Genomic DNA, 27567 nt, shown 5'->3' on the forward strand with positions numbered 1-27567 from the left:
CTTCAACACTGGAAAGACAAAGCCCATTCCTGTAAATCACTGGATTGAAGACCTTATCAACTTATAAACATTTGAACGTATCGCATATAAAAGGCAACTGCATATGGACTTAGATATTTGGAAATCTTTTATAGATATCTGTGTATAGATTTGCCAATACTGTTGTAGCCAGCACTGGGGGGTTTTTGTTTGCTTTTTTATTTTTTCTGTTTCACATTAATAAAATAATAAAAATTCAAAAATGATTTAAGAGCCTGGTAATAATAACAACAACATTCGATTTATATACCACCCTTCAAACCAAATTAACACCCACTCAGAGTGGTTTACAAAGTATGTTATTATTATCCCCACAACAAACACCTTGTGAAGTGGGTGGGGCTGAGAGAGCTCCTAGAAGTAACCTAGCTGGCTTCAAGTGGAGGAGTGGGAAATCAAACCCCGTTCTTCATATTAGAGTCCCTTGCTCTTAACCGCTACACCAAACTCCATGCATAATAAGTCCAGGCAAGAGTGTAGTCAAACTGCAGAGTTCATAAGGCAGTCCAACAAAGCATGCGTTCAAAAAAGACAGAAGTCAAGAACCAGGATCAGAGTTAGCACAGATATCACACCACAGACAAGTTGCTTAGACTGAAAGGCACAACCTGGAAGCAAAATATTTATAGTTTCTGCCTATATCCTATTGAATACTTCAGTCAGCTGTCCCCTAAGCACTCACTGAATCCCTCCAGGTATAGAACAGTGCACTTCCACTGATGGCTTTTATGGGAAGAACACTATGGTACAAGATTTGTCCACCAGAAATATATCCCCAAACTTCTGGGAAGACAGATTATTCTGAAGAATTCTGATTTAATACCTTCACACATGAAACTGTACTTAGCCCAATATGTCTAAAAAGTGAGCACAGAACGGATTTCAAAAGGTCCTGTTTCTTTTGTAATATATATCTGGAATGCAGTTTCTCTTAAGGAGCAGGTAAATATATATCATTTCATGGTTTAAATATAAAATTTTCTTTTTTGTTGTTTACACCAGCAGCAGCCCTCTGATAATATACCATAGAGACCACAGAAAACAACCCCAATTCGCTTATTCGTTCTCAACCAGGTAAGAGGATAAATTGGCGCCACAGGTGCTAAATCTTAACAACTCCCAAAGATACAGCATTACGGTGGCTAGCATTACTGCTGGCAGTTAGCCTTAAAAAGTTGTGTCTTAGTCTAACTTTTGTCCTTGTTATCACTTCTGTCTTGCTTCAGAATTAGGGCTGCTAGGTCCCCTTACCCTCCCGGTGGGAGGGGAAGCTGGCACTTACTTTTGTTGATTCGGGCCATTTGGGACCCAATCGGCCCACAACGAAGTGTGGGAGCACTCCTTAGCCCTGCATGAGGACGTCACTTCCTGGAATGACATTGTTGCTCTGCTCTGGCAGTGCCTGGGAGGCCTGTTCCCCCCTCTCCCCTGGCCAGATGAGTGGCGGCAGGGAGCAGAGGGTGAAAGTGGAAGATCCCCCACCCCCACCAGGGGACCTGGAATCCATATTCTGAATACTATGCCAGAAGTGGAGTCTTGTAGCTAGTGTCCATCTTGTCTTTGTTATCTGGACCTAAAAGCCAAAAGCTCCCATTTAGATTTTGAGACCTGCTTGAAAGGTAACATCTGGAATAGGGTTGCAGGTTTCAAGTGTATGTTAGCTTTGCTAGCTAGCCTATTTTTATTTTGCTTCTCTTGACTGCATACTTCTATGTCTTTTATTTTTCCATTTTGCACTTTATACTTGTGTGGAATTATTGTGTTGTTACAGCTTCAATTTGAATCCAGTACCCTGGACAATTTGCCATATGCTACCTAAATAATTTTTTCTGAACTCAGCCTCAGAAAGTTGGTTTCTGTCTGTTAGTACTCAGAGGGCTTGAGGCTTGCCTCTTGGTCTCAAGCTTTGGATCAGAAGAGAGGATTCACTTTCCAGTCTTTGAATTTTGCTTCTGGACACCTATGGGGAAACAGTAGTGCCTCTGGGGATCCAAGAAGGAACTGCCACCTTTCCCTTACACAACTGACTGGCCAATTTGAAGTTGGCAATTGCTCCCACAACCAAAAAAAAAAAAAGATTTCTACCACCACCACCCAGCTCCAAGCAACACAAGTGCAGTGAAAGCCGGATGACTGACTGGTCTTTTCACCTTTATTTGATTACTAATAACAAAGCTCATGGGGGGGGGGGAGAATGGGCATTGCCTCCTCCTCTGTGACTGATCCCAGCCGGGTGAAGGTGGGGGGGGCAGACTTTGCCATCTAGTCTGCTCTGATGCCAGCTGGGTGAAGGGGACGGGCATTTCCTCCTGCTCCACACCTGATTCTGGCCAGGGGAAAGGAGGTGGGCATTGCCGCCTGCTCCACTCCTGATTCTGGGCGGGTGAAGGGAGGGAGGGCATTGCCTCCTGCTCTGCTCCTGATCCTGGCAAGGTGAAGGAGGGGGACGGGCATTTCCACCTGCTCTGCTCCTGATCCCAACATGCCTGAATAGAAACCACACCTGGAGATAAATAAAGAACTATCCAACTATAATATCTATAACATATAGATTTATCTCTTGAAGTGCAAAGTGCTAAGTGCAATAATACAATTCATGAGTCATAAATACAGTAAATACAATTCATCCATCAATATAATAATCCACTTTTCCGTCTGAGAAGGAAATACATACAGAGCTCATAAATTTTCAAAATATTTTTCAAAGTATTCAAAATTGATCATGTCGTTCAAGAAAACTTCAGTACTGGATCATTAGTCTTTTAAGTAAATGGTTGTATGTTCTTCAATTCCTGAATACCTATGTTGGCACTGAGTACTCCCACGTAGCTGCCAATTCAATAAGCACATGGGTCGCAGTAGCGTTGTTTAAGTCAAAATTAGTGAATTCTTGCTTTGTTTTTTCTTCCTTTTCTAGGTGAAGCTAAAAGAGAACAAGAGGAACCTCGAAGGATCCCTTACTCATTACAATCAACTGTTGCTTTAAGATAGATATAATAACATCGCTTCAACCAAGAGTAATATTTTTTTCTCTTTCTCTTCGTAGGTGGAGCCGAGAAGACTAGAAAAGGGACCCCGAAGGATCCCCAGCCCAACAAGTGGCTGGCTATATTATCAAACTTGTTTCATCTGCTATCAACTTCCTCAGGAGCTAGTAGACTGATCCACCCATACAACTGACTTTCAAAACAATAGCATACAAAGTTTCACATGCATAATTTCAGCACACCTCAAAGACGTTCCGTGGATTATTGTATTGATGGATGAATCGTATTTATAACAACAACAACAACAACAACATTCAATTTATGTACCGCCCTTCAGGACAACTTTACACCCACTCAGAGCGGTTTACAAAGTATGTCATTATCCCCACAACAAAACACCTTGTGAGGTGGGTGGGGCTGAGAGCTCCAGAGAGCCATGACTAGCCCAAGGTCACCCAGCTGGCTTCAAGTGGAGGAGTGGGGAATCAAACCCAGCTCTCCAGATTAGAGACCTGTGCTCTTAACCGCTACACCAAACTGGCTCTCAGTTTATTGTATTTATGACTCATGAATTGTATTTATTGAACTTAGCACATTGCACTTTGAGAGATAAATCTATATGTTACTGATATTATAGTTGGATAGTTCTTTATTTATCCCCAGGTATGGTTTCCATTCAGGCATGTTGGTTTTTACTGAGTTTTTACTCTCTTTGGTTTGCGTCCACTCCTGATCCTGGCCGGGCAAAGGGGAGGAGGGCATTGCCACCTGCTCCATTCCTGATCCCGGCTGGGTAAAGGGGGGATGGGCATTTCCAGCTGCTCCATGCTTGATCCCAGCTGGGTGAAGGGGGGAGGGCATTGCTCTGCTCCTGATCCCAGCTGGGTGAAGGCGTGGGGCAGGCATCGCCACCTGCTCTGCTTCTGATCACAGCTGAATGAAGGCAGCGGGCGGGCAATGCCACCTGCTCTGCTCCTGATCCCAGCTGGGTGAAGGCGTGGGGCAGGCATCGCCACCTGCTCTGCTTCTGATCACAGCCGAGTGAAGGCAGCGGGCGGGCAATGCCACCTGCTCTGCTCCTGATCCCAGATGGCTGAAGGGGGGCTGGAATTGCTATCTGCTCTGCTTCTGATCCCAGCTGGTTGATGGCAGGGATGGGCATTGCCACCTGCTCTGTGCCTGATCCCAGCTGGGTGAAGTAGGTGGGTGGGCATCGCCACCTGCTCCACTCCTGATCCCAACTCAGTAAAGGGAGGGCTGGTATTGCCACCTGTTCCACTTCTGATCCCTGCTGGGTGAAGATGGAGCCAGACATTGTCACCTGCTCCACTCCTGATCCCTGCTGGGTGATGGTGGGGGGCAGGCATTGCCATATGCTTAGTGCCTGATCCCAGGCTGGGCTTCCCACCATTGCATGCTCTCTGGAGCAAAAACCTGCCTCATCTCGGCTTCCGTCCACAGCAGCGCCCTCTGGAGGTGCATCAGGGTAGAAAGTGAATTGTCAGGAACACGCTTACCTTTTTATAATTTAGGATGAAGTCACATCCATCTATCAGATCACCAGTATACCAGCCTTTGTGAAGAAAAGTAATTTCTTCTTACATATTCTGTTCTTTTGTAATTTTATATATCTAAGACCAAAAGCAGTTTCTTTGTTGGAGACAACCAATCACCACATCTTATGTAACAGATGGAAAAGGATTTAATGCTCATCTAGATCTTGCTCCTGAAAAATGATGTGGGTAAATGCCATTGAACAAGCCCACTCTTGCTTCATTACAAGTTTATTCTAGCAATTATGAACAATGTTGATTTTTTAACAAAATTTTTCAATAATATTGAATTTTAATAGGTATATGGACACAATGGTTCACTGTTCTGCTTATATAACCATATTTTGACAGCCTTTACTCCCCCACATTTTTTTCTCCCAATGAAGGACACAGTACTTCTGATCTTCTCCACAGAAGTTAACAGAATTCAAGAACTACATTTTCAAACTGCTTAGGGTGTACATGGCTCTCGTCATCTCCCTTTTTATCCTCACAATAACCCTGTAAAATAGATCAGTTTGACAGAGTGACTAGCCTAAACTCACCTGGTCTGCTTCAGGGGCATCTTTAATCAGGTCTCCCCATCTGTAGTCTGACATTTTAACCACTCTCCAACACTGGCTTGCAAAGCAAAGTGTTAGAGTATCAACTCAAAGGAAGTGTTAGAGTTGATAGTCTAACACTTCCTTCAGCAAATGTATCTTCTCAGTACCGTCAAAACTATTTAAGACAACCATTTACAAAACTGGAAGTCCTATATCTGTAACTACAAATCAAAACTATAAATAAAAAGGTACAAATAAATTACAAACAACTACAAATAAAAAGGTACCACTACAACTGTAACTACAAATAAAAAGGTACAAGCCTCAAATTAATATATACGGTACAAGGTCCAAAGGATGTTTGAATTTCTGATCTTATTTTTTGGATGTACCAGTATATGTTATAACTGCACAGCTAGTAAATTGCTTCAGATCTGCATGATATTCTATTTCTTGGCAATTGTTAATTTTATACTACTAGATTTAGTGTACATTTGCATTTTATGGCAGCCTTCATTTTTATGGCTTAGGCTGGAAAATTTAGAACATTTTTAAGAGAACAATAATGATAGGTAGAAGAAACTGAAACAAGGAGGAAAAGCAAGAGTAGTTTAAATCTGGAATGATTCTCATTCGAAAAATATAATTCACTTTAGCACAGACATCTGTGTGTTTCTCTATAGCATTAACTTGTAAATTTAAGCTATCTAAATGGAGATGTCTTTCCTACATCTATACTTTGATTTTTTTTTTAAATCATCATTTAACTTCACAGCACTGCTCAGAGTACAAAGAAAACTATTTGCAATTCTTATGTGCCCACTAAAATAGCAATTAGATTAATCTTAGGCATAGTAGCTCAGGGTCATATAAGACACAACAAGGATTTCTTTCAGGTCAACAGATTCATTTATCTACTGCATCATAATGGCCTCCACATTTCACTTGTTTACTTCTTGAATACATAATATCACAGCAAGTAAAAAGTTATTGCAGTGACAGAATTGTATGGAACAAAGGATATGTTATACCTAAGATTGTTAACTATTTATAAGGGTTCATGCCCAAATGGAACTGTATTAGTCAAAATAACTTTCAGTCCACAATGTACTGTATTGTTCATGGGAAGTTCTTGAAAATGAATGGTAGTTCAATTCAGGTAATATAACAAAGCAAAAATGAAGGTCTCCATATATTTTAGGTTCAATACATATTTAATAGAAGAACCTGGAATGTAAAGAAACTGATTTTCAGCAGCACTTTGTTTAACTAAATTTAGAACTATTAAATTCACATTCATTTTTATCAAACACTTCAAAACAACAACTTTGCCAACAACTTATATTATCAATTTCTTTCAAACACAATTTTGCAATCAAACATAAGACCATACATAAGTTTATTCAACAGGATTTACTTCCCAGTAAAGTTTTCTTAAAACAGCACGGGGTAAGGCAGCTAAGAAATGTCAAAGTTGTATCAATACAAAGTCAATCCAAACTAGTAAGAGATTATGTAAAGTGGCTTCTGTACTGCAATTACAAGTATTAAAACAAACACCTTCAAACATCTCTTCATCAAATTGCCATAGTTATACGAAATGTGCAATATTTGCTGATTGAAACCTGCTTATTTGAAACATTTGGAGGAAGAATGGGGGACATCTTCTCCTAGTAATGTTACGTTGTGTTGCTATAAAATGGGCAGTTGAGCCAATCAAATGTTCAAATATTTGCAAAAATGTTTCAAATGATGGTATATGTTAAATATTTCCACATTAGAATGAAGAGACTAAATCGTTAATTCTGAAACAGCATTTTAATCCCTGAAATCACTACTGGGATTTATTCTTTTTTAAGTAGAATTCAGAGAAAATCGGATTCCTCACAGGACATTGTCATTTACAGTAGTAAACAATGTCCCCAAGGTACAGCCACTTACAGTTTGTAAAACAAAACAAAAAAGCACATAGAGGACAGGGTGAAGGTTTTTTAACAACAGCAAAAAAAATGCAGTGTTACAATATTACAAAATATGATTTGACAGGTAAGAGCAAAGCCAGAGAAAAAAAGAAGCTTCCACTATCTGTCCTTGCCCACAAAATTTCACAAGCAATTATCTATTATACGATCAACATCCCCCTTATTTTCACCACAAAATACTTTTAAAGAAACAACAAGTGAAGCTTTAAAAATGGATCAAAAGGAATGCCCTACATAGCTGTAAGAAATCCGGTGCACAACACCACTGAGATGTCAGTAACAATGTACTTCAAGCTCAGCATTCACTCTAGTTTTTCATCATAGATTTTGTTTTGTTTTGTTTCTAAAGGTCTGTTACCATACACTAGAGATCCTTCTTACTTCCAGGCCACAGTTCCATCTTGAACCTAGAAAATAACCTTTCTGAGCTTTTCATGTACAAATAATCTCTCAAGTGATTTTCTTCCCCAAAGGTGATGTGTAATACACACATACTACAAGACTATGAGCGTGCAACTTTCTAAACCCTTCTGCTTGGATAAATTATGCCTTCCCTCATATAAAGATGATATACTCCCATGAAAAAAGGCAAATTAGTTAACTTTGATGCATCATTGAAGTAATTTCCTCTGTGCTTTCAGGTTTTAGACTACAAGGAGAAATTCTGTTTTCTAGACAAAAACTATTATTTCCTAAGTACCAATTCAGCCCACTGTTTTCCTTAAAAATAAATGCAGCAAGAACAGAATTATTTCTTCCTTTTTTGTAGTTCTGAGTTGTAGTGTATGATGTAGTACTGCAATAGCTATATAAACCATTTTTCCTCTACGTGAAAATTTAGGTACAGCTATGTACTCCTGAAATTTTTATAAAGAGAGAAAATATTTCAAGTATTATGTTCCTAGCAAATACGCCAGAAAGCAAAAGATACATAATACTGCATCACATGGAAAAAATATCACTGTATGTCCCAGCTTCTCTCTGTAACTAACAATACATGGTACAATTCAGGAAAGGTTGGGCATGAATTCACTGGCAGTCACATGCACACATTCCAACAGATTCCAGCAGGACTGAAGCACATATAACTTCCTCTGGGATTGCTCCACTGGGACACAGTCATTAAAATGAAAGAAACCCACACTGAACAAACAGGTAATTTTATCAAGTTAAGGACCTCCCTTTCCTTCCCTCTTCAGACTCCACCAGTCTTGCTAAAACTCCCCTACCGATAAGTAATTGTTTAAATACCATTTCCTTTCAGCCACCCTAGACAAGTATTTAGTATTGCTCAGAAGTGGTATAGAAAATAAACTGCAAACATATGCATTTACATCTGAATAAATATCTAAAATCTTTAATACTGAATATTTGGACAGCAAGTCACCTTACTAAAAGAACAAATGATCATTTTGAAGAAAAGTTTACATCTTACCACCTAATAAAGCTAAATGGTGAAGTCCAACTTTGGCCATTTACTTCCCCTCACCCATTTACCCTAATCAAAGCTATTCTGCAAACTTGAAAGCTTTTCCTATCCGGTACTTACCAGGTCCTCAAGAAATATTTTCACCTATAATTCATCCCAGATAGTCACTTCAAGGCTCTCCCAACTTACTGTTTTACCTCTGGACAAACCATTAAGCCACTGTTTTTGGAGCAAGACATCATCTTGCCCTAGGGAACATTTTGCCATGTGTTGTGTGTGTTCTGGGATCCATCCATGCACCCCTAAATTCATTTAAGCCTTCTCTTTCTTCCTCTTCTCTGCATGAAATGCTGGCCATTCTGCTGCCTCCACAGCCCTCTTCTATATGTGCTCTGTGTATTTGTGTTACTGCCCTTTTGTTTCTCTTTTAATATAAAAAGTTTCCTGTTGAACATCTGCCTGATTTATTAGAGAGTTCTCTAAGGGAATAATCCCCATAAACTTTGATGGAAATCCCTAGTTGCCCCCTCTCACTTGTCTCCTTTAATTCTAATTCCTCCAACCAATTAAGAAGACCTTCTATTTGGGTAACACTGTGTGCAACACTCATTCCGAAACAAATACTTTCCCGTCTGTGCAAACTCCTTAAGTTTAACACAAGAAAGAAACCTGATACCTAACTATTAAATAATATTGCAACTTACCTCTTAATATGCATTAAAAAATAAAACATAATGTTGGCTGCACGTCTCTTTTTAAAATAATACTAATAGAAACATACCAAACTGCAGAAGCTGAATCACCATGTGTTCTGAACTGTGATAAGATTTGTGCCATAGATATCACACACTTAGAAGTATCCTGTTATTTTTCTTCATCCTCTGCGCTTAATTAAGTAAAACTATAATTAGTTAAGGAGCTAAGACAAAAAAGAGAGCTTTGCAGATTTGTAGTAGTCAGTGACAGGGATTGTTACAAACCCAGATTGTTTCTGGACTTCTGTCTCTAGTGGATGGTCCGCTGTCGCTGGTCAGTTGATGCCTAGTTACAGACAGCCCCTCACAGCCAAGCTACAAGTGACGCATTACACAAGTTGGACACTTGTCAGCTTCCCTCAAGTTTTGATGGGAAATGTAGGCATCCTGGTTTTACAGCTTAGCTCTCCATTACAGCTGAAAGACCAGGTTGTCTACACTTCCCATCAAAACTTGAGGGAAGCTGACAAGTGTCCAACCTGTGTCAGGAGTAACTTGCAGCTTAGCTCTCAGACTTAACCATGATGAAACAGCTTGATTTTAGAAAATTAAACATATTCTGCATAAGTAGGTAAACACAGAAGTCAGTTATCCATAATAAAATAATAATATTTGATTTATATACCACCCTTCAGGACAACTTAATGCCACACTCAGAGCGGTTTACAACGTATGTTATTATCACCCTGTGAGGTGGGTGGGGTTGAGAGAGCTCCAAGAAGCAGTGATTGACTCAAGGTCACCCCGCTGGCTTCAAGCAGAGGAGTGGGGAATCAAACCTGGTTCTCCAGATTAGAGTCCTGCCACTCTTAACCACTACACCAAACAGGCACTCATAGCCATCATGCAGATGTATACCGGCATCCAGAAACTGAATCTACTACTATCTAATGCCTTGATCTGGATAGCCCAGGTGTCAGCCTTGGTTAGTAATTGGATGGGAGACCTCCAACAAAGACCAGGGATGCAGAGGATGTTAGTCTCTTGCCAAAAGAACCTCCTCAGGATTCAGTGAAGCCTCCCGCCATTAGCATTCCACACCCTGGGAAACTCTTACAGAATGACTCAGCTCAACCCCACCCCTCCTGAGTAGATACAAATGACCTACATCTTTTCCACACTGTAACACTGAGAGATCTCTGTCTTTTGGTGCTACACCTCTGAAGATGCCAGCCACAGCTGCTGGCGAAACGTCAGGAACTACAATGCCAAGACCACGGCAATACAGCCCGGAAAACCCCCAACAACCATCGTTCTCCGGCCGTGAAAGCCTTCGACAATACATCATTAAGAAGAGTTCCCGCTCAATCTCCACGCGGTTAAATGTAGCCACTCCGGGTGTGGGTGCCAGACTGGACCTTGCTGAAGCATGTCTGGAGATGTTAGTGGTAGAGTTAGTGGTAGATGTGTTGCTAGTTGTTGCAGGGAAGAGAACCACAGTCTTCAGGGCCAGTAAAGAGCAACTACTAATATGTCTGCTTTTTTTCCCCTTTGATCTTCCTGATTAATTTGGGAAGAACTGGTAAAGGGGGTAGGCAAACAGGAGATCGTCTGGCCATTGTGATGTCAGCACGTCAGTCGCTTCGGCCTCTGGATGATGGAATCTGGTGAAGAATCTGCTCACTTGGTGGTTGGTCGAGGATGCAAACTGATCAACCTGGGGAAGTCCTAGGTGAGAAGTGATGAACTGGAACAGATCTTTCTTCAGAGACCATTCGCCTTCCTGAATGGTTTGTCTGCTAAGCCAATCTGCTTGTGTGTTCATTGATCCCTTGATGTGCTCCGCTGTGATGGATGTTAGGTTCCGCTCTGCCCACGCTAGGATCTTGGATGCCTCCTTGTGTAGGGCTGTAGATCTGGATCCCCCTTGTTTGCTGAGGTATGGTTTTGCTGACACATTGTTCTGATTAAGACATGATGTTGTGACATCTGTGGGCTGAAGTGTAGTAGGGCCAGATGTATTGCCCTTAATTGCAGAAGACTGATAGGTAGCGACCTCTCTCTGTTGGACCATCGACCCTGCGCTGCGGAGTCTTCCAATATTGCTCCCCATCCAGACAGGCTGGCATCTGTGAAAATCTGCTTTAGATTCAAATTGAGGTATTGCTTCCCCTGGCAGAGGCTGGAGATTTTGTTCCACCATATGAGGCTGGACTTTACCTTTGGAGGAACCTGAATGAGGTCCACTTTGTTCATAATTTTTAACTGGAAAAAAGGCAAGAAAGAAAAAGGAGAGCGTTCCCTGTAGTTGCTGAGAAGAGGCACAGCGGGGAACAGGACAGAAAAAGATAAATAGCAAGTATTCCGATGCAGATTAGGAGGAGGATTGAGAGGCGAAAGTGAAAGTAAAAGTTCGAAAGCAATGCAGCGTCCAGAAGCAAGTTGCTCTCCCTATCGAGGCAGGAAAGGCACTGAGAAACAGGATGACACCCACCAAGAAGACAGGAAGTATGAAGATTTGTTCCTGCCTCCCTGAACAGAGGGTGGGAATCACCCATCAAGATGTCCTCCGCCTCAGAGGGAGAACTTCAGTTAAAAACTGAATATAAGTACTGGAGCTTCAAGAGAAAGAGTTTGAGTACTGGAAAGAGGGTACCAGCTTTCTGGAAACCAAAAAAGAATAAGAGAATAGTCAAAGAAAGTATACTAGAGAGTTTGGGGAAACACTTGGGGAAAAGCCTCTCGACATAAAGATTTAAGTAACTGTGAAGAGCTTAAGAAACTCTCATTAGTCTGAAACATTAGATTTTAAGTCTGTGCATGTATGGATTTTACTTCACAGTCATCTGTATTGAGTTACCTCAGAAATTTTCAACCCTGATTTCACTTGTCCTTTCCCCTCGATGTTAAATAAAATATTTTGTTATTTTTTTAATTTAAAAATGCCTTTTGTGCCATTTAGGCTGATTAATACAAGAAGGGGGGCATCATACAGCACAACTTGACTTTACATGTTAATTACTTCTCGACCCTTCAAGTTCAGAGTACAAACCAAACCCAAACAGCAGCTAATATATCCTTAAAGGTAAGATACTAAACACTATAATAAAAATTATAAACAGAAGCAATATCCAAGCATCACAAAATGGTGAACAAAGTTGTGAGTTCCCTAGACACTTCATGACCCTGGATATTCTGTGCAAGTATAAGTGGGGAAGTCCATCTTACAGCTCCAGAGCCTACAGGCCTCTAGGAAGTCCATCTTACAGCTCTAAAGGCATTTTGTACTGAACATGTAGCCTAATTAAGAATGCTAGGGAATTCAAAAACTTGCACATAGTTTTATGATATGTTGGTTGGGTCTAATAAAAGATACTTTAAAACTTTTGATTTTTGCCATTTTTCTGCCTATAAATGTTGACAAAAACTATAAAGTTTTAACATTTTTCAATTCAACATGCACCAATATATCAATTCATTCAATCAGCTTTAATTCTCAGAAGCTCATATCTTGGAAATCTAGTTGGTCTTTAAAAAGCGATTGGATCCAGATCTTGCTCTTCAACTGCAGACCGAAACAGCTATCTACGTGAAACCAACTTAAATTTAAATGTCAAAATCAATCCAAGTCGTGGCTTGAATTCAAGAAGTTTGGAGGTTTCTGTAAGTTTTCAATAGAAGAAAATAAAAACCCCAAAACAAATATCTACACGCCTTTGTTATACAGGTTAGAGGATAGGCAAGGGGACATTTATAGACTCAATGAGGTCGGCATAATCTCTTATCTGAAGCAAGTACATAAAGTCTGAGAAAGCAGCCTTGAACCTAATTATACATGTGTAAATTCCATTGAGATCAATAGGTGATCTGTGCATGTAACTGGCTGCAAGTTGAAATGTTTCATGATCTTGTAGAAAAGTCCAATAGCGATGTTCTTTTTGAAGGATGAACTCAAGTCACCCTCGTAACTCTGTTCCTGCAGTCTGACAATTTACAGGGTTTTCTCTTTGTATTGTACAAAGACATAAACTGGCCTGTCAAGAATGCTGGTGCTTCAATTAATCTTCCCAAACTAGCACAGCATTTCATTTGCTGCAGTAACAGAGTTATGTTTTGGTTCTATCAACAACCATGTGTATTTTCAAACATATTTTTACAGTTTATATGAATGTCCACACATTTCATGTATTTTCAACCATTTTTGTGCACTGATTAGTCATTTCAAAACTAATGGATAGTTATCAGCAATTTCCCCCTATTCTTCAGCTACCTTTCCCCAGCACCTCGCAGTTCTACTGCAGCTTTGCATCCTATACTCTGAAAAAGAACATTGGCAATAAGGCTGCATCCTAGCGTCATAATAAGGCTAGCTTCAAGGGCTGATTTTTTAAATGCAAAACTCAAAAAAGGATACAGGGGTAGCACAAGGTGCAGTAGAAAAAACAGGAGCATGAGTCCATAGCCACAACCTATGTCAAGTAAATTAAAAGAGGAAAGAAAGTTGAAGAAATGAGGGAGGGGAAATGATATGAAAGTAGAGAAAGATAACATTAGAAGAATGAGAAGGCTGAAGCCAAAGGCCAGTGTGCTGTAGTGGTGAGAGTTTCAGATTAGAATCTAGGAAAATCAGGTTCAAATCTGTCATGTCTGAGCCCCATCCATGCCAATGTGAATGCCCCTTCAATGATCCTTCTGTGCTGAACCACTGTATTCTGCTGTAACTCAAAGTCATTTTACCAGTGTTATAACTATTTCGTTCACAGGCTTCCACAGGTGTTTATCTGATGGACAGCTTCCAGTGTTCATGCCCTTGTACTCTCAGGCTTTGCTATGTCTTCCTTCTTAGTGACTCAACTTGGTATTACAAATATGTAGAACGTTCTCACACAAGGAGAACACCAAAACCTTGTTTATGATTGTGAGGGGGGGAAAGAGCAGACTTGAATGTTAAAAGAGAAATCTCTCTCACATGACATCATTCCTATCAACTTTCACTCTTGTTGCTTAGATGCTTACCTTGCTTCTGAGTAGTCCTATGGACATATATACGGAAATGATCTGATTTCTGAATAAAAACCATTTGACCAAGAACCTGTGTCTTGCTGCAATGGTCCAGGGATCTGTTCTCCATAGCCTAACAAAATCCTAGCTCTGTCTGGGAAGTTTGCTAGCTGACTTTGGGCTAGTCACGCACACACACACAGCCTACACCACCTCACTGGGTTGGTGGGAGGATTAAATGGAGGAAAGGAGAACAAAGTAAGCCACATTAGGTCCCCATTAAGGTAAAAGTAAAAAATGAAGTAAAAAACAGATAAATACCAACTTCACTTCACACTCAGCCTACATTTATACAAGCAAATAAAACCACATTTTCATTCAATTTTACTGATGCATTCACTCAGAACAGTATCCTAAATTCTTCAAGCACCCACCAATTCTTCGTTGAAGGAATTATCTACCTACCTACCACCACCCCAAACCACCTGATTTCTGCTGATCCTAACTGGGAAAACACAGTTGCTCTGAGGAACAATGTCATTTACAAGACAAAAAAGCAGTCCTAAATACCCCCAGTGTATACAATTCTTCCTGGAAAATATCCCCCACAAATATTACAAGGCAAACAAGTTTCTGGCAGTGCCCGTTTTTTGCCTTAAGTTTTAATAAATGCTTTATATATTAAATATATTTATATAAACAACTTTAAACCATGCTAAATATTCTTTAAAAATGGATGAATGTTACATTCCCTTAAAGCCGCTACGTTTATTTACATACATTCACAGGTAAGGAATTATGGGCAACAGTAAATCCTGTTCCTCCCCCTTCCCCCTTATTTTACTATGCACCAGTTCACCGCCAGCACCAGCATGCCTGCCAGACACCACACCTTTCTCATTCGTACCACTGCATTATCATGCACTAGCTCAAAGTTAGGGATGCCATAATCTTTGCCACAAATTGATGGGAGCAATTCTGGTGAAACAATTCAAGGATTACAGTGAGGGTGTGAGAAGTGCCCTGAACTCCTTCCAAACTAGTTAGCTGCTACACAGTAGCTTCTGTAGTTACTAGACATCCCAGATGCTTGCTACCTTCTTAACAGAGGGATCCAGTATACTGGTGAACCAGATCATTGCAAATCTAGGAGAGAGAGGCTTGAAGCATATTGAAGTAGAAAGAGAGGAGGAGGGAGGGGGACATCTTTGCTGCATCCACTAGCGCTGACAAGGCAGCAGTGGGCTATTTTTGTGCCAGTCCTTCCAATCATTGTTTGACAAATGGATGAAAGGGTCATGCTGACTGGGGTGTTAGATAGGGTTGCCAGATCCCTTAAGTCCCCTGGTGGGGGACTTGGATCCTGGCACTTACCCTCCGTGCTCTCCACATTCCCGTCTCACGTGTGCGACCTCCCAGCATGCATGATGATGATGTCACTTCTGAAAAGTGACATCATCATGAGGGTCAAAGGGCGGTCTGGCATGTGCTCCCATGCTTACCACAGGGCTGAATCCCCCCCCCGCAGGCCCGATTCGGCCCAAAACAGGCCCGTTGCAGGGCATGGGAGCGTGCCACAGCAGGGCACGGGGGCACGCCACGCCACCTGGGGTGCGCTGCGCTGCCAGGAGGCCTCCCGGGGGCACCCTCCCCACTGGCCAGGTAAGTGGAGTCGGGGGAGGAGGTGGGAACAGGGGATCCCCCGCCATTGGCAGCCCTAGTGTTAGACTGAAAAGCCCTGGTCACTTGAACAGTTGTATCAAGGGCTACACCAGGGCCATTTCCATCACTGAACCCAGTTATTTAAATAACTGAATTCAGTGATTATGTAGGGTGAAACAGTAATGTCTTCAAAAAAGAGGCTGCTTCCAAAAGGGTTAAACCAAGATTTATTGTAACTTCATGGTTAACAGGGCAAACGAACAACTGCAGCTGCAGAGACAATAGAGGAAAAACCCAGGATAGAGCTAAGGCCTAGGAGAGTGGCTCAGCCTAACTGAAGCTGAGCTCCACCCCATTACCTATGGTGAGCCAGAAACCACAGGAACTGTCCCTTGAACCGTTTGTGCAGGCCCCAGAGTCCCCTAAGGAAGGTGGTACCTACCTACCCAGGAGTGTTACAAAAATCATAATAATTCTAAAAAACATTGAACTCAGCCTCAGTACTAATGGAAGGAGAGATAGCACAGTCAAATGGGAGGAGGGAGAAATATACCTGCCAGAAACAAGCTGAACGCAGAGGAGTTCAGGCATCTCTACTCTAAATACCATCAAAATCTCCCCACCAGAGTTTAGACAATGTCTGCACATGAAAAGGTGCTACTGTTTTGCATTACTACCCTCAAATTAGTTCTTAGTAGTTTAACCATTACAACCATAAACAGTAGCTGCAGCTGGCCCATTGCCAATCCTTGCAGAACCAGCCCTCAGCTATTGCACATAGTATACAAGCAGGGAACCCTCAAAGTCTTACGTGGGGAGGGGGCATTTCATTTTCCTCTCCTCCACTATTTCTTCTTTCTTTTTCCTGAAAGCCAGCATTGTGTACACTTCTCCTGATTCCTTTACTCCTTCTCATCTGGACAACCTCCTTTATCTTCCCTGTCTTCCGCTTTCTTATTTCCTAGCAGCCTCTACCCAGGAAAACTATGGCCCAGTTGTACAGTACAGGTCACCTAGCCAGTCCCAGTTGCCTGGTGCGGAACCCACAAAAACTTTCAGAAGGCACCTTATTTCTCCCTATATCCCCTTTCCAACACTATTTCTTCTTTTTCCTCCTCCAAGAAACCTTTATATATCCACCACTCCCTGCTTCCTCCTCTCCTTCCCATCCCTTCCCATCCCAAAGTACCATTATCTGTGCCCCATCTTCAGCCATATTTATTATTTCATTTATATCCCATGTTTCTCCACAACTGGGACCCAAAGTTGCTTATGCTATTTTCCGCTCCTCCATTTTATCCTCACAACTACCCTGTGAGGTAGGTTAGGCTTGGACAGTGCGACTAGCCCAAGATCATCTAGTGGGCTTCAACAGTACAGCAATTATTCAGACCTGGTAGCCCCAGATCCTAGTTCAAAATTCTAACCACTGCACAACGCTGGCTTTCTTGGGGTGGCTGCTGTTGAACAGTAGCAAGTAGCCAGTCATGCAAGTTGTGTCATGCAATTAGCCCACCATATGACACTGGCAGCCATAAGCTGGGGCTTAGAGCGGGACCACAAGTGATGCCTGACACAGGTTGGACACTTGCCAGCTTCCCTCAAGTTTTGATGGGAAATGTAGGCAGCTTGGCGGAATGTTGGACAAGTGACAGTTGAAAAGTCCATTGGACAGCAGTCAGAGAGTCAAGCTGCAAGACCAGGATGCCTACATTTCCCATCAAAACTTGAGGGAAGCTGACTAGTGTCCAACCTGTGTCAGGCGTCACTTGTGGTCCCACTCTTAGTTGTGAGAGTTCCTTCTCTCTGGATGGAACCAGCTAAAGAGAACTTCCCCCTCTATAGCAAGGAGTTTTATTATCTCTGTTTGCCCACTCCCATGTGGGTCAAAGAAGCCTTTCCTGAAATCTCCAGGAAGATAACCTCCCAAGTCTCTGTCCTCTCTAGCTTCTAGCTGGAGGTGTCAGTTGACCATTTCCTTGTCTCTGATCAAGGAGGTCATTAACATTTCTAAAGCATAGCTGGGTAAGGCTGGACAGCATTTGGCCCTCCACACACACACACCTGATCACTGCTGAGAGAGAGAACAACTTTTTAATTTTAATAATAATAATAATAATAATAATAATAATAATAATAATAACAACAATAATAACAATAATAATAATAATAATAATAATAGATTTATATACCACCCTTCAGGACAACTTAACATCCACTCAGAGCGGTTTACAAAGTATGTTATTATTATCCCCACAACAATCACCCAGTGAGGTGGGTGGGGCTGAGAGAGCTATGACTGACCCAAGGTCACCCAGCTGGCTTCAAGTGGAGGAGTCAGGAATCAAACCCAGTTCTCCAGATCAGAGTCCCGTCACTCTTAACCACTACACCAAAACTAAAGGTGAAGGATTTGTACAGCCCAAATTTCCATATTACTGTATATTTCTCCCCACTGACAATCAAGGTACAATCAGAAATTCAAACAGGAAAGTATCATAAAATAAATTATGTGCAACATTTTCAGGAGACTGAAATGTACTAACATGCCGCAAACATAAATCAGTAAACACTTAGTAACTGGGAAGCCTTATTCACTTGCAAGTTTATCCCATGCAGAGCAAAAGATTTGGACTGTGCTGACCCATCCTGTCCACCATCCATACACTGGACACCATGTTGAGGCATAAAAGCGTACGTCTAAACCACGTGATATGCCCTGCTCAAGACTGAGATGGCTGCAGAGATGGCACTGATCAAGATTACATACGTATGCTATATTATAATATGACATCTATTTAAATATACAATGGGTAGGATTCACAGGCAAGATCCCAATTCTCCACTACATGCAGGTACAGCCATATGTGAACAGAACTACTATACAGACTTTATTTTCAAGACACAAGCTATTCACAAATATATTTATTTTACCATTGCTTATTATGGCAGCTGCATGGAAATATTCTCTGACCTTCTTGTGGCGTTTTAAGTTAGCACTGTGAAAAAAATTTACCATCTTTTTATTTTCACAACCTTCATCACATCTGAGAATCAATGAGGGAACGGATTTATGTTAGCAGCTGAATAATAAAGATCATTAATTTCAGGCTGAAAAATACATATCACCATTAAGCAACTGTTCATTGCACAGTCTTATTAGTGCAACAACTAAAATTATAGTCATTAATACAGGCCATGACCACTTAACTTAAATTATGGTGAGGGACATCTCACACTCAATCAAAAAGTCAGAAAATTCCCTTTGCTTCATTACTCTGAATACTCTCCCTGTACCAGTGTGGTACAGCTGTTGACCAACAGCTGTAAATACTCATACACAAACAGGCTATCTTTCTGAAAAGCACAGATCTCTCCCCATATACCCATGGGTTTATAGTAACCCAGGAATCTTGTGTATCTGGCCTGTTGCCAGCTACCTGAGGACACAGACTACTCACCTACTACCAGAACCCACTTTCTAAATGTATCTGCAACAGTTCATTTCCAAGACCATTTGAAAAACCTTTCATTTCTCCCTTTGAACACTGACAAGCAACAAAAGTTCTTCAAGGGGCATCTCCTCTCTGTTTTGATAGTTGTAGAAATATACAAGAATATTCTCAGAATGAAGAGTTGAGAACAAAAAGCATAACAACTACAATTGGCTGTGCTGCCACTATAAGACATCAGCATATAAACCAAAGCATCAGGGAAAATACAGATTAGCATTGCAAACTACACACCACTATTTGATCAGAAAATGCAAGTAATCTCATATAAATATTTGCCTCAGGACATAACTCAATTCAACATAATCATTACTACATGGATTTCTCCATCTAAGCAAACCCATTTTTCCTACCCAATTTTTACTTTCAAATAACATTTCCAACTTGCACTGTTCTTAAAACCCCAGGAGATTTTAGCAGCCGGAAGATAATGAAAAGGAAGTAAGGGAAAATAGTTGAGGGTGGGTGAGAATAAGATACAAAGAGGTAAAGTTGTGTGCCATGTTACAAATTGCACTACATCAAAAGGAAAGGGGTTTTGTACAAACAAAATAGGTGCTTACATGATTTGAAAAAATGCAACATGAGGACAATAGGCACTGTTATGCCTCTAGGTAAACATATATTCTTACAATTGGAAAGCACAGAACAGAACAATGATAACATAGGAAAATACCGTGTGGATTTTCACGGCAAATAAGCAGAGTAATAAAAGTAACTAATGAATTACTGTAAACTAGATCCATAAATTGTATTATTTAAGGAATTTAAAGGGAAAAGGGAAATGAGTGACCAAGGAGAAATCAAAGAAGATAATTTAAGATGGCTTCGCTGTGTGTGATCAATATTTGATCCTCTAATATATTTTTCAAGGACAGCGCAAGTATTAAAAATGAACAGCACCTTCTATGCCAAGAGCACAATACAATCTTGTGCTGTCATGTGTTATCATCCCAAGGACTCAGAGAGACTAAAAGAACCATATGCCCATGTATCAAAAACAGAATTGCTAGGCTGCATATATATATAGGTAAAGGTAAAAAGTCTGCCGAGAAAATGTCGTGATGCAACAACCCCCATGGGTCAGTAATGACTCGGTACTTGCACAGGGGACTACCTTTACCTTACCTTTAAGCTGCATATGTATAAGAGTACAATTTACAATACTATACATGGTGACACAAATAGAGTCAATATATATACTGGGTGGGCACAGAACAACATATCATGCCACACATATACCCAAAACTCTGGGAAGCTCTGAAACTCTTGTACCTAATGTTAGATGGTTTTGCTATTTATCAATTGTATAAAAGAACAAAGTGACATGAGCCAAATCTAGATCTCCTCGAATGCAGAAAGAAGTGGGCTGCTGTGGATAAGGTATCGCCCACCCAAAAGATGGATGGCATCATAAACTTCAACAGTGCTTGATAACCAGTTAGAGGAGATAGGGTACTAGTTAATTCAGTCCCTAATAGGTGATCAACACTGTAGCAGTCAACAGAAATGACAACTTGCTTGACAATATGGAAACTCTGCATACGCACTCCAAGGCCGGATGTAGGGATTTTCCAACTTGTTGCACACCAAAGCATCTATCGAAAAGGGTGCACAAAAGCCTACTTCCAAAATCAACTTCCTTTACTGGATCAGAATGATATTCTAAATCTAGAAAATGATTCAGACAATCAGAGCTCCCCTTCATACAGGGGAAAAAGCAGCACAGCTTCCACTCAATATTTGCTTTTCACAGCATAATGAATCCATGCTAAGCAAAAGCCAATTCACATGACAATTTGAAGTAGCAGTTAAGTAACAAGCTTATCAAGAGAGAAGCTTACCACAGCTGACAGGTACTGTATTTATAAAACCAAAACCTTTTTTTAAAAAAAGAGCTCTATCTACATAAGAGGATACAAGACTGCCATTGCATATGACCAACCCACTTCATTACATAACTAGTTCTATGACATAATTAAATTTAGGCTGCTGAAATCAGAGGCATATGACAGAACTTGATAACCTCATCTATTACCTATGTCCAATCTTGTTACATGGTAATCTTATCAAGTAACAAGATTGGGCATAGCTAATTGACTGGTGACGGAAAGCTTAAAAACAGCTAACCCATTATAGATTGAACTATTCAAATGTTAAAGATCTACTATAACAGGCCTATTTTAAAACACATTACGGTGACCGCCAGGCAATTGTTACCAGTAGTAAGTTAAGATCACTTCTAGTGATTGGACTTTTTATATTCAGACATTCATGCTGACAGTCGTAACATTAAATTTAGATTCAAACTAAATAAAATTTTCTAGCACAGGTATTACATTTTTAAAAGCAAAAAAAGGGAGGTCGTGCAATTGGAAGGGGGGAGATAAACTCTTGAGCATTTCAACCTTGCTGTACTTAATTTCTATCGTACAGCTTTTTCTGCCTTAGATATAAAGCTAGAAGAAAGTCTGCTTCCCCCACCTATTCATACTTGACAAAGCTATTTATAATAGCTACAATATAATAAGCACAGATGGCAAGAGTCAATTCCAGTAAGATTATAGACATAAGAAAAGACTAATGGCGGATATCCATATCTACTAAATAACCTAAGGCAAGTAAAAGAAAGATTATTTGTTCAGAGAAAGGTGATAAAGACAATAAAGACACGATGAAGCAGTTATCTACTTTACTTGAGATTACAAGGCCAATCTAAAGAAGAACATATTCACGGGTTTTTTAACTCTAAAATGCCCAGCCATGTAATCAGCTTCTGTCAACTAATGCCACTCAAGATCAAATAAAGCATCGATTTAACCAATCCTAAATGTCTTTTCTACTTGCTACTCATAAATTGACCACAAGCTGCTTATATGCCACTCCTCCATATTTTTTTTTAAAAGTTGCTCCTCTCCCCAATCCTCAGTTTTACCAACCCAGTGATGAACAGCAACAATGGAACTCTCCCATAGCTTTACAGAGCTTCAAAGCCTTCATTAGCACTAAAGGTGTACATAACAGGAAAAATGAGCTGAAACGACACACAGAACTCGCTAATTCAGCTCAAAGCAGCATCGGGAAGCAAACACTGAACCAAATCTGGGAAACAAAGCAGTAACAAGTCCCCCAGCTGAAAAGTGTGTACGTTTTATAACAGTTCTTACCGTGTAGAGGCTGTGCAGGCAGACCAGGCAGTCGGGAGCTATTCGGCAGCATCTTGTTTTCCTTAACAGCAAGTCTGTCTGCACTCATCATGCAACCAATTGGCTCCAAAGGGGAGAAACTGAGGCCTTAGTATTAACTCTGTTATTGGGAAGGGGAGGTGCACAGCGTGCATGAGTGCATTTTTTCTTCTGCACTTCCTGGGCAATGGCATTGGCACTGAGTGGCTCACAGGGATCAAAGTTTTGCTTTGCACCAAGGAGGAGCTGCAGATGGCATGGTGCCATCAGAGCCAGGATTGACATTGCCATCCTTTTCTATGCACTTTTATGCACAATGCAATGAACAGCTGGCCCGGCAACATCCACTCAGGCATGCACACGTGGGTTTGAAAAGGGAAGAAAGCTCCTGTAGCCTCTGAGGCCCCAGCTGCTGCAAAGGCTCATGTTATAAAGATTAGGATGAAAATTGGAAAGAAAAAGCAATTATTAAAGGAGAGCCACATTGAGGAGGTCCCAGGCATGTGGAGCTGGTTCATGGCCATTCAGTGGCCTGTTACTGCTGTCCTTCGCTTAGGTGCCATGATGCCAGCAGGGCCACTCACTGTGACTAAAGAAGTCTTCCAAAGACAGTGGGTCAAGGAGCAGCAGGAAGAATTTCATCTTGCCCATAAAGTCTTCTGGCTTTGGGTTTATTTTCTGATTAACACTGTTAACCCAGCATTAAACGACAGGGATGCAGCAGGCGTAGGTATTGCACACATGCACTGCCCAAGTCTTTCCGGATCAGTATTGCAAATGGAAGGACCAATCTAGTCTGATTTTTTTCTCTGGCACAGCAGTGGGACACTGTGACTTCTCCTTTTCCTTTTCATTCAACTCTGGGTTAATGGTTTTACTTTCAATAGTAAAAAAATAGGGGGGAAAGAAGGCCATCCTCCCTCTACCTCCCTTCCCGTGATGGAAAAAACAACCTCTAACCTTCTTCTTCTGTGAACTTTTATGCACAGTGCAAGGACAGGCCAGTGGGAGAAGGAGTTCCAGATTACTGCAAAGCACCCCTCATCGCAAAACTATAAGGCACAGGGAAGCTTGGCATAACTGCAGGGCTCAAAGGTAATAATTTATTGGCTTTGTCGCTATCAGGAGTCATTTCGTAGAAAAAGAGCTGGAGGAACACATTAGCATAACTCATTAGCATATGCCACGCCCCTTGACATCACCAGAAGTGTGTCATTAGCATAACTGATCTGCATAAGCCACACACCCTGACATCACCTATCCTGGCTGTTTTGGACCCAATCCTGGCCTTTCAGGGCTGAAATTGGGCCCAAAATGGCAAAAAGGGGCTGAAAATGGTCGAAAAGGGGCCCAAAATGATCAGGATTGGGCTGCTGCTGAACGGGAGAGTGATCCATCACCTGTCAGAGGCCCAATCCGGGCCATTTTGGCCCCAATCCAGGCCAAGAGTCAGGTGGATGGGACCACCTGACATATGACCTCTTTGGGGACCTGCCGGAACTGCGTTCCTTCACGTTCCTCCTCAAAATGAGCCCTGGTCACTATTATAAAGCAACACATTTTTATTTCGCTGACCTGTGCTGGTAGGCAATGGACCACTTTCCTGTTCACCCCTCTTTGCCAGTAAGTTTCCCACCGTGTGCACTTGACAACACCTACCTTCTTTGGGATTCACTGTTGTGTTAGTTTTCGTGTGCCTGAGGAGAAACTCATTAGATCAAAGGTTTTTGGACAAAGTGGTTTTTAGTTAAGCATGAAAAGAGCCTCATTTCCCCAATTCCTCCCCGCCCCGAAAAGAATAGTGTGCTCATGCAGCTCAACACTTTGCTTGACACGTACCTTTCCCAAAGCATTCGTCGGAGTCCATAAACATAGAACCCTGCTCTCAAACACAGTGGGTCGATGGTTTAGAGGAACGACTGTGTTCTGTGAGATTTTGGTTCCTTTGCATAAAAAAAAACAGCTTACCCAGAGCCTCGTTTCCCCCTCCCCCTCGTTGAAAAGAAGAGCGTGCATTTGCGTCCAACACACACATGAAAACAGAAATGGAAAGTTTCTTGATGCACCACCTTAATAAGCACTATCCAACTCCTAGATAGAACTATATACAGTGAGAAGGATTTCTCTTTATTTACTCAAGTCTGAAATTTTCTTTTACAAATACAGAATAAACTTAGTACCGGACTCAGAGCAAAATAGCTGCTACTGAATAAACCATCAATTTCATATATTACTACAGCTCAGAACATATTAAAACAACTGTGGAAGAAAGAAGGTGTAGTATGTAAATATTGCAAGTCTACTGCTGTATGAGCACTAGTAAACATTACCAGAGAGGGAGGGGGGCATTTGCCTCTGGTCTGATTTTTTTTTTTCAAATGGATGGTGTGTTCTAGCTCAGGAGCTATCCTACCCCAACAGTACCACAAGATGATTTATGAGTTTGTAATCATGGAGACTGTTAAACACAACAGAATGCTCTTGCCCCTTCTGATCTGGATCAACAAGTTAAACCATCGTCTACTGTGAGAAATTAAGACAGCCTCAACCCTCTGGCTGGATCCAGGTTGCTTTTACAATTTCTCAAACAACATGAGGAAAGAGGTCTCTAACACAGTAAATATACACAGAGGACCCAGTTCAAAGACACAGTCCTAAGAGACCACTGTATGTAAAGTATAAATTTAATATATCAGTGAAAGTGCAAAGTGCAAGAAAATCCTAATCAATAGCTCTTAATAATTGTTCAAAGCTCACTGACCACAATATAACCAATGCCTAATAACAGTGTTCACAATCAGACAACGTCCCAATTACTGCTCATGCATCTGACAAAGAAAGCTATGGTTCTCAAAAGCTTATGCTACAATAAAGTTGGTTAGTCTCAAAGGTGCTACTGGACTCTTTACTATGGTTAACCCAAGACATCCCAGAGGACAAGAAGGGGCAGTGCTCACCTGATAAGGAGTGTCTGAAGTGCAGGATGGGAAGAAGCTTTTGAAATATATATAGCCACTGCCTCCCAACCCAGAACCCTGCTTCAAAATTTGGAGGTGGTATTCCTGCCCTAACCTGGATGGCCCAGGCTAGCCCGATCTTGTTAGATCTCAAAAGCTTGAATGGTAGACCACCAGGAAAGTCCAGGTTTGCTACATAGATACAGGCAATGGCAAATCAACTCTGAACAACAACAACAACTGCACTTACATACTGCTTTTCTAGACAGATTAGTGCCTCACCCAAAGTCATAAATAAGTTAGTGTTATTATTATCCTCATAATACAGCTGGGGAGCTAGGGCTGAGAGGAGTGGTTTACCCAAGGCCACCTATTGAGCTCATGGCACTAGTGGGATTCAAACCAGTAGAGAGCTGATTTGCAGCCGAACCACTTAACCACTGTGCTACAGCAGCTCTTGCCTTGAAAACTCTATGGAGTCACCATAAGTTAGCTGTGACTTGATGGCACTTTGTACCACCACCATTTCTGCTAGTGGCAGATAGACTCCTCTCAAGGATCAGGTCTCACTGCCATTGTAACGTTTCCTCCCCCAAAGTATAGTGATATTGTCCTACTTCACGGTGGCTACAGCCATTGGAATCCAGGCACTTGCCAAGGGTCAGGTTTTGTTTCCACCACAGTATTCCCCCCAATTGGAGTGCTTTAGAGTCCAAACATTATTGATGGAGCAAAATTCCAGCAATGTGGAAACGTGTTCTTATTACTCCTATTTTTAAGAGGAGCGATCGAACGGACCCTTGTAATTACAGGCCAATTAGTTTACTACCAGTAATTTGTAAACTATATACATCTTACCTGTACTACAAGTTAACTGACTGGATTTATTCTGAATCAGTGATAGGTCTTGAGCAAGCAAGCTTCACCCAGGGAGTGTCAGCTATTGACCACTGTATTGTTCTGCACCATCTAGCAGAAAAATATACCTGCTATACCAGAGGAAAGTTGTGTGTTGCCTTTATGGACCTGAAATCTGCATTTGATTCAATCCCTAGGACCCATTTGTGGCAAAAAATACAATCAACTGTAGACTGCTATGGCTAATTCAGATGCTAAATGATGATCCATCTGGACAGGTTAGATGTGGGGTAGAGGGACAGCTTTCAAGGATATTTATTATGAGATCAGGTGTTCCGCAGGGATGCCTAATGGCTCCACTCCTTTTTAATCTATCTAAATGATCGGGCACCTTCTCTTAAACAAGATAAATTCCATCTGCCAAATTTGGGAACCCTAGAAATTCCTGTATTACTCTATGCTGATGATGCAGTTTTAATATCACAATCTCCTATTGGGCTTCAAAGGCTAATACATTTTTTCTCCAACTATTGTCGGGAACACGGCCTGTCAATTAATTTTGCTAAGTCGAAGATCCTTGTTTTTACAAGACAGAGAAGAGACTGCAAATATAAATGGAGATTAGAAGATAAACTGGAGCAGATCAGATCTCTCAAGTATCTTGGAGTAACTTTTGATGATCACTTATCTTGGAAGCCCCAGCGTAAGGCAATGATGACATAAGCAGCTTCTTCCAGAGCAGCAATAAAGCAATTCTTCTATAGAAAAGGTGGACAATACATTCCATCTGCAATCACAGCTTTTAATAGCAAAGTAATACCCCAAATACTATATGGCACAGCAGTGTGGATTCATAAGATAGATAAAACTATAGACTGACCACTAATATGGTTTTTACGGCAGATATGTGGAATACCAAAGTCTGTGGCAGGCACCGCCCTCGGATTAGAATTGGTCCAGTATTCTATTGAAGCCAGAACTTGGATTCAGGCTCTGAACATTCTGGCTTCTCAGAGAACAATAGCATATTGTTTTACTTGAAGCATGGTAACTATTCTAGTGCAGGGAGCCAAGCAACTGAAGGAAAACTGAATATTTTACAATGTTCAGAGCATGTAATCGCTGCTCTAGGATGGTCTTCAGCTCATAAAACCATCAAGGA

General features: G+C 41.2%; 1 protein-coding gene across 2 annotated transcripts in view; it reads right to left on the reverse strand.

The window, feature by feature from the left end:
- SPOCK3 (SPARC (osteonectin), cwcv and kazal like domains proteoglycan 3) overlaps positions 1 to 27567 on the reverse strand; it is a 264800-nt gene that overhangs the window by 227703 nt on the left and 9530 nt on the right. The window lies entirely within an intron of this gene.

Source organism: Eublepharis macularius, chromosome 10, assembly GCF_028583425.1.
Source record: "Eublepharis macularius isolate TG4126 chromosome 10, MPM_Emac_v1.0, whole genome shotgun sequence".
Classification (NCBI taxonomy): domain Eukaryota; kingdom Metazoa; phylum Chordata; class Lepidosauria; order Squamata; family Eublepharidae; genus Eublepharis; species Eublepharis macularius.